At 36.9% G+C, this 7744-nt stretch overlaps 1 pseudogene; it reads left to right on the top strand.

Moving 5' to 3' along the window:
• Positions 1 to 1313: 1313 nt before the first annotated feature.
• LOC121751478 lies at positions 1314 to 5908 on the top strand (annotated as a pseudogene).
• Positions 5909 to 7744: the final 1836 nt, after the last annotated feature.

The following is a 7744-nucleotide window of genomic DNA, read 5'->3' as shown; positions in this document are numbered from 1 at the left end:
CACACTCACTTTCCTCCAACTTCCGATTCTCAAACCCTATACAACATTCACACCACACATTCTCGGTCCCAAAACACACCCAGACACCTGGGATCATCCCTTCCAGACTCTCCACAAATCTGCCCTAGGCTGAACCCTACAACTCTCGGCCAACACACACGAAACCCTCGAACCAAACACTGATTCCTCCGAGCCATCTCTTGGCCAAACACACCCACATACATCACAAAAGCACAACACTCAGAAACCCAACCATTGCACATGAAAACATCTCCCAAAAACACACAACACGCAGAACTGCGCAGTTTACTTGCAGAAATCATAATAAAATCATACGACCTCCAAAGAAGCTGAAATTTACACACCACACAGAAGACACATCCAAGTTTATACGGCTAAAAAATCGTACCAAAAGGAGATCGTTTGCTCAGTCAAAACGGGGTCGGAACCCACTGTCAGTTATCACCGAAAACATGTTCAACACAAGCACATAGCCACAAATCCTATTCAACATCTAACCCATCCAAAAACGTCCTACATGCATGTTTTTCGAATTAAACGAGAGTTGAGGCCTTGTGTTACCTTTCCCGGATAGTTCAACGTAGTGAAAAAGCTTTACTTCCTCTTACGACTCCGATTCACGACGAAGGGGGTATCACCTTGAGGAATCCAAGACGATGATGAGAGGGAGTGAATGAAAAAGATGAGAACCGAGAGGGAGAAGGAGAGAGGGAGCTTACCGGTGTTGAGAGCAATTGCAAGAGAGAAAAGAGAAAAACCGATGTGGGGAGAGATTGGAAAGGGGATGATGTATCGGTTAAGAGGGAGTGGGGAGGTTGAGAAAGTAGTGGGGAGGGGGAGAGAAACAGAGAGAGAGAGATTTAATTTTAATTAGGATTTTTAAAAACATGGCTTAATTAATTATTTAATTACATTTTAATTTGCCTAGGTAGAAAATACCACATCCACAACAATTAAAAAAACACAAAATATTTTCCACACCATATTTTAAACACAAAAACATAAAGAAAATTTCATCCTTAATTAAAAGAATAAAATTCCACAAATTTTCGGGTATTACAGCCTCCACCACCAGCCACCTCGCCGACCACCGCCTGGGCTAGGCTGGCTAGGAAACCAGGAACTAGGCATAGTTTAAAGCTCGATTCTAGAATATTCATCCTCATCGCTGCTCCTCGCTTCTCTCATCCACAGCTTAGGCGGTTAGGTTAGTAGATGTTTTTTTTGTTTGGGCATTAACTAATGTCGAGTTATATATTTATTGTTCTCAAAAATTAAAAGTGATTTCCGTGGGATTACAGTTTTAGCATTGTGTTTGATTTTGATTATTGTGTCAATTCTGAGAATTCAAATTATCATTTATTCTCGGGCTGGTTTCCGGGCCATGGTTGGCCCGCCCCGCAAGCTCTCTCTCTCTATATATACACGCATTCAGCCCCTTCATATCCTCTGGCAATCCTTCCCACGATCTGATCATTTCCCCTTCCATAACAAGCTAAAATTTCTAAAGCAATTGCAGATTCTTCTTCTCCATACTCGCATGGTCGCATCACTGTCCGAGCTGCACTCTTAAACTTCCGAAGCATACGGTAATACCGACTGCAATTTCTTCGTGTGTGTGTTTTAGTGTAAATTTGAATCTATTGGTATACCATAATGTATGTGTAGCTGGAAAAAAGCATGCAGTTTATAGCAATTTCTGGTTATTGGAATGCTTAAAATTGTTTCGAACAGTTTGGAAGTTGAAGAGTATAACCTAATTGTTTGAATATGTTTAACAAAAACCATGATATAAAGCATATGTGATTTATAGTTCTAGCGTAGAATTTTTTGTAGGAGATAATTGGAAGCCAATAATACAAATGTACTCCATATATTATTGTTACTTTTGATAGAGCTCTTCGTGAAACTCAGTCACAGTATGTGCTGAAAGAAATCAGATTGTAAGAACTTGTATAGAATAGTACTAGTTCACATTCTCTTCTCCTCTGCCTTTTGACACTAGTTTTTTCTGCTTATAATTTGTTTTTTCCTTAACTGTTGATAAAATTGAGACGTGGTGAAACGTGAACTGTTAAAGTTGATCTTAGGGTACTGTAAGTTGCATAAGTTGGAATAATGTAAGTCATGCTCTTGGAGAATCACTAAAATGTGTTCGGCTGATTTTTGAGATAGTTGTTTTATAGGATGAATGTTCAGTTTCTATAAAATTGATGGAGCCATTCGTGAAACCAAGTCACTGTATGTGTGCTGTAACATGTTTAAAAGAGAGAATGTTAGGACAAAGTTGTTAGTCACGAATTTGCTGGATGTTCTGACAGATGAGTTTAGCTGAAGACTCGCCCGTACACTCTTCAAGCAGCGACGACTATGCAGCGATTCTTGAGGCAGAGCTGGATGCTGCTTCTAATTCATCAGGTGATTCTGTAGAAGGTGCGGAAGAAGAGGAGAGTGGTGCTGAAGAAAACGATGACATAGGTGACTTTGACTTGGATCATGAGAGGTGTGTTTAATTATCTTGTCCTCATACTGGTGGAGACTTGTCTTGAAGTCATCTGCAAATAATTTAATTGTAGTCTCTAAACTTGCAAAACAACCACAAGAGTACCATTTCTTTTGCCTTTTTCTAGGGAATATTTTTGAGTGGTGTGTTTATGCTGCCAGTCCTACTTTTGATTATTATGCTATAGTTTGTAAATAATGTTACATAATCATCACCATCACCATCACCACATGATCTCATTATTGCAGGGTTAAAAGGCAGAAGGTGGAGTTAAACCCAGGCATAGTAAATCCACAGAGCTCCTCATCTCAAGGTGCAACCTCGGAAAATATAGGCAGCTTGGTCATTATTCATTGAGATTCTTTTATTCTTTGGTCACTTTACTTGTGTATGTAAAATGATTTGAAAGACTAAAAATTAGTAGAAATCCACCTGACTAATGAAAGGGGAGAACATGAAAATAGAAATTGGTTGTAATAGGTGCTTGATTCTCTTTGTCATTGTTCTATGTCTCCAGCAGAAAATGCTTTCTTATTATTTGGTTCTCTTTTATGAAAGTAGCATAAATTCACCCACTTTCATTATCTGATGAAATTCATGTGCTTGTTATCATTAATCTCCTCATCACATGGATGACACAAAATAACTTGATTATTATTTGTGTATGTAAGAAAAACATTACTGGACTTGTAATTTGAATATGAGTTATGTTGGATAGTGTGATTGTGATAACTTATTTTTAAAAATTAAAAATGGCATTGGTTACTTCATTTGTATCCCTTGGGGCAATCCCTTTTATCCTCCATTTTACTTCTTCCTTTCATTGCATTTCCACTCTGATTTTTTGTATTTAACTCGTTTGCACCTACCAACATTACAGTTTGAACTCTCTTGTCTCCCTGATATTTTCATAGTCTTCATTGTGAATCTTCTGTGCAGTGTCATCGTCTGAGGAGGAAATCTGTACACATCCTGGTTTTTTTTGCTGGCATGTGTATGAAATGTGGCTTGCGAGCAGATGATGATTCTGGCGTTGCACTGAAATACATAGATAAGGTTTTCTTACATCTTAGCTATATTTTTTGCTTCTTATTTTGACATGAATGGCGTTAGTGGTCTTATCAATGTTTGCCTACATTCTTTTTGATGAACTTAAACTTCCCTATCTTGTCACCGAATTCTTCAACAGCTGCAAATATATAAGATTGCAATTGTAAGATTAAATCTTATGATGTAAATTATTCCCCATGCAGAATCTGAGGCTTGCTAATGATGAGATGACTCGATTACGTGACAAAGATTTCAAGGATTTACTCTTCAATAGAAAGAAGCTATATTTGGTCCTAGATTTAGATCACACGCTACTCAATTCATCTCGGCTAACTGATATTACAGAGGAAGAAGCATATTTAAACAACCAAAGAGATTCTCTGCCAGGTATTTTCCTTTTAAGATTTTCTTTGTTATCTGGTCTGGTAATCTAGCATTGTTGTGATAGGTGAAATTGTTTTACTGTTCTGCCTATCTGAATGCTCTTACTTTTATGGCGGGAGCTGGATTTTAGTTCTTGTTTCAGTTTTAAGACCTGTCCTATGTTCTATTTCCTTGCCTCACAGTTTTAGAATATTAGATACCTTGAAGACCAGCCTGTTCAGACTTGACAGGATGCACATGATGACTAAGTTGAGGCCTTACGTACACACTTTCTTGGAAGAAGCTAGTAAACTGTTTGAAATGTATATATATACCATGGGTGAACGTCCCTATGCTCTGGAAATGGCAGATCTACTTGATCCTGGAAATAAATACTTTCATTCCAGAATAATTGCACAAGGTGATTGCACTCAGAAGTTTCAAAAGGGTCTTGATATTGTTTTGGGTCGAGAAAGCACAGTCCTAATCCTTGACGACACAGAAGCGGTTCGTAACTTGAATTCTGGGACTGTCATTTTAGCCTGCAGTTATAAAATGCTTGTAGTTAGATATCAACTAAGAATAAGATATTAATATTAATGCCTGGAGTAGTATAATTTTAATCTTGAAGCAACTTCTTGAATTCACGTCAAATTTGTTGTTTGCTAGCACATGATTAATAGATTTCCATAATTTGTTTTTTAGGTTTGGAAAGAGAATAAGGAGAATTTGATATTGATGGATAGATATCACTTTTTTGCCTCAAGTTGTAAGAACTTTGGCTTTAGCCATAAATCACTTTCTCTGCTAAAAACTGATGAAAGTGAGACCGATGGGGCTCTTGCCACTGTGTTGAAGGTGCTTCAGCAAGCACACAGTTTGTTCTTTGACAAGGTATTGTTTCTTCTCTCTCCCTAATTATTAACTAAGTTTAACTTATAGCTGGTTTGTTTTAGCTGCATCTGTTAATTATCGTTTTCTTTCAGGAATGCAAGGATAATCTAGAGGACCGAGATGTGAGACAGGTAACTCTTGGTTGAATGCCTGAAAGGGCTCTATTCTTTCTACATTTTACATGTAGGATTTTCACCATATGTGCAAATACAACAACCAATTACAGGAGAGTAGAATGGGTCCTTTTAGGGCATCAGTTCAAGTAAGCCGAGTCTGTTTTATCAATATTAACCAAGCTTATTTATTAGTAATTCTGATCATATCCACGTTAATATTTATAAATGAATGGAATGCAGTTTGGCACATAAAGTAGCTGAAGTGAGGACAGAGCTGATATGTATACATTGTTGCAATCCAAATTATTTTGTTCACATCTTCCTCTAGTATTGTAGCCTTGAGTAATAGTCTAGTTATCTTTTAAGTTCCTCCTACCTTTTGACTTTCAGATTTTCTGCCCGATACTTGAGATTATCATATTTCATGGATTTTCTACTTGCAGGTGCTTAAAACTGTTAGGAAAGAAGTTTTGAAGGATTGCAAAATAGTTTTCACCCGTGTTATCCCAGTCAACTTCACCGCTGAGCACCACCACTTGTGGAGAATGGCAGAGCAACTGGGAGCTATTTGCTCAACTGAAGTTGATCACTCTGTCACACACGTGGTGTCTGGGGATGCCGGGACAGATAAATCGCGCTGGGCCGCGAGGGAGAACAAGTTTTTGGTCAATCCAGGGTGGATCGAAGCTTCCAACATTTTGTGGAGAAAGCAGCCCGAAGAAAAGTTCCCTGTCAGTCCTACAAGGGGCAAGCAATAGATTACTCCATATCTAACCTATGCTTAGTTTTCTAACATAAGTCACAGAATAGACCGAGCTAGTGTTCAAAGGGCAAAGGTTTGAAACTCATTTTGATTTACATTAGCAAATAGTTGGTGAAGATTTTGTAATGACACGATAGGGATTCAATCCTGGCCTTTGCCTCAAGATTTTGTACATCCATAGATATCAATTGATTCGAATCTGGCCTTTGTCTATAGTAACCAGTTGAAAGGGGCTAAACTAAATCAGCAATTTGGCTTTCAAATTGCCAGGGCCTATGTTTGTTGAATGCAATTGAGTTGTTTTTTCCCTCTGGGATATTACAATTTAGTACACTAGTACTTACTATTTACAGGCTGTGATTTTTTAATGGCTGAACCAATAGATCCAACTATGGATTTGAGACGAGTTAAAAAAGGTTGGCTACTAAACTTTTTATTTCATGGAATGCTGAAGATTAATGGAATAGAATCTGTAATCGACTCATTGAGACATTAACTGCATCATTATAATTTTAGAAATGCAGAAGATAAATGGAAATTGGGATGTTTTCTGGATGAAAATTTCTAATCCCTATTGATCCTTCACAATTTTCGGCTTCTTCAAATATAAGTATATAACCATCGTACACCAATGACTAATTTATTGTTTAATGTTCTAAATTGATGACTATAATGATATATGCATGATAAAAAAAGGACCTGCGGTGGAGTATTTGTCTCACTCACAGCTAATAAAGTCTTATGATTTTGGAATAAGAATATAAGATGACTACTTCTAATTGATAATCATTGCGAAAAACAGATGTTATTAGTATTATTGAGTACAGGGTACACCGTAATTTCAACAGCACAAAATATTTAAATTCATTGTCTTACTTTCCAAACTAAACTCATGAATATTCTCATTCTATTAATATTGCTACTAAACTAGTATCCTTTGTCACTACTAAAATATACATTTTCTTTTTTAAATCTATAATGAATAAGATGATATATTTATTTTTAAAAATTCTCTCTCCAGTTAATACAGTTAACTATTTTCTCTCTTAAATTAAAATGTGATGTGGATAATACTGGTTTGTAAAACAGATCAATTTCGCACGCAAGTTCAAATTAATTACCCAAATATTATCACTAACTGCAAGAATACAGCTTCGTGTGTAGTATTTTAGGTGTCGATCCACAGGGAAGGGAATGATTATTAAAACTTAACACTAAACAAAGCATAAAAAGGTTCGATTTTTGGTTTTGATGATTAATGACACTAAGTTAACAAACTAACTACGCAAGGATTTTAAACACGAGAAAAACAGGTCACTCCAAGTTGCTCCTTAGACTCGAATCATTCTACACATTTATCACACACAAAATTGGGATTAACTTATCAACCTAATCGCTTGCACTGAACATGTTTGCGACGTATAATTCACAGTCAGCTGAACACTTGTTCCATGAATTAATTTTCGAAGGCATTCAACTCCTGCGGAAGCGCGGGAATCTAACATCATCTACTATACGAGCTTACCTAATCCACTATCAAATTATCCTCTGAACAATTTTAATTTGATAGCATAACAATTGATTAATCCATCCATGTCCATGTTAAAGAGACAATAAACAAGGATTAGATATCTATCACAAAAGATGCCTCTAAAGTAATAGAATTACGCATTAAACACAATCAATGATATCAAACATGAGTTCAAAAGTGTAGAAGCATTCTAACGAGTCTAATTCACAACTTGGAGCAACAAATGAGCCTAGCCTTGATACATGATAAATTCACTGATTAAAACCGTAGAAGGCATGCTCTTTCGGAGTAGAATTGGATGGTGGAGTCGAATCGTCGGAGTGTCGGGTAGATTTTCCTCCTTCTCTTCTCTTCTTCCTTCTTCTCCGTTCTGTCTTTTTTTTCTCTGTCAAATTCGTCCCCTTTCTCCTCTTCTTTCCTCTAACTTATCCCCTCCTTTTCTGAAATAACTGCCATTTAGAAGTTACTCGGCAAATACGCCCGACCGGGCGAATTTAACGAAC

The sequence above is a fragment of the Salvia splendens genome, chromosome 10 (genome assembly GCF_004379255.2).
Source record: "Salvia splendens isolate huo1 chromosome 10, SspV2, whole genome shotgun sequence".
NCBI lineage: Eukaryota > Viridiplantae > Streptophyta > Magnoliopsida > Lamiales > Lamiaceae > Salvia > Salvia splendens.
This window is presented reverse-complemented; position numbering and strand designations above follow the sequence as displayed.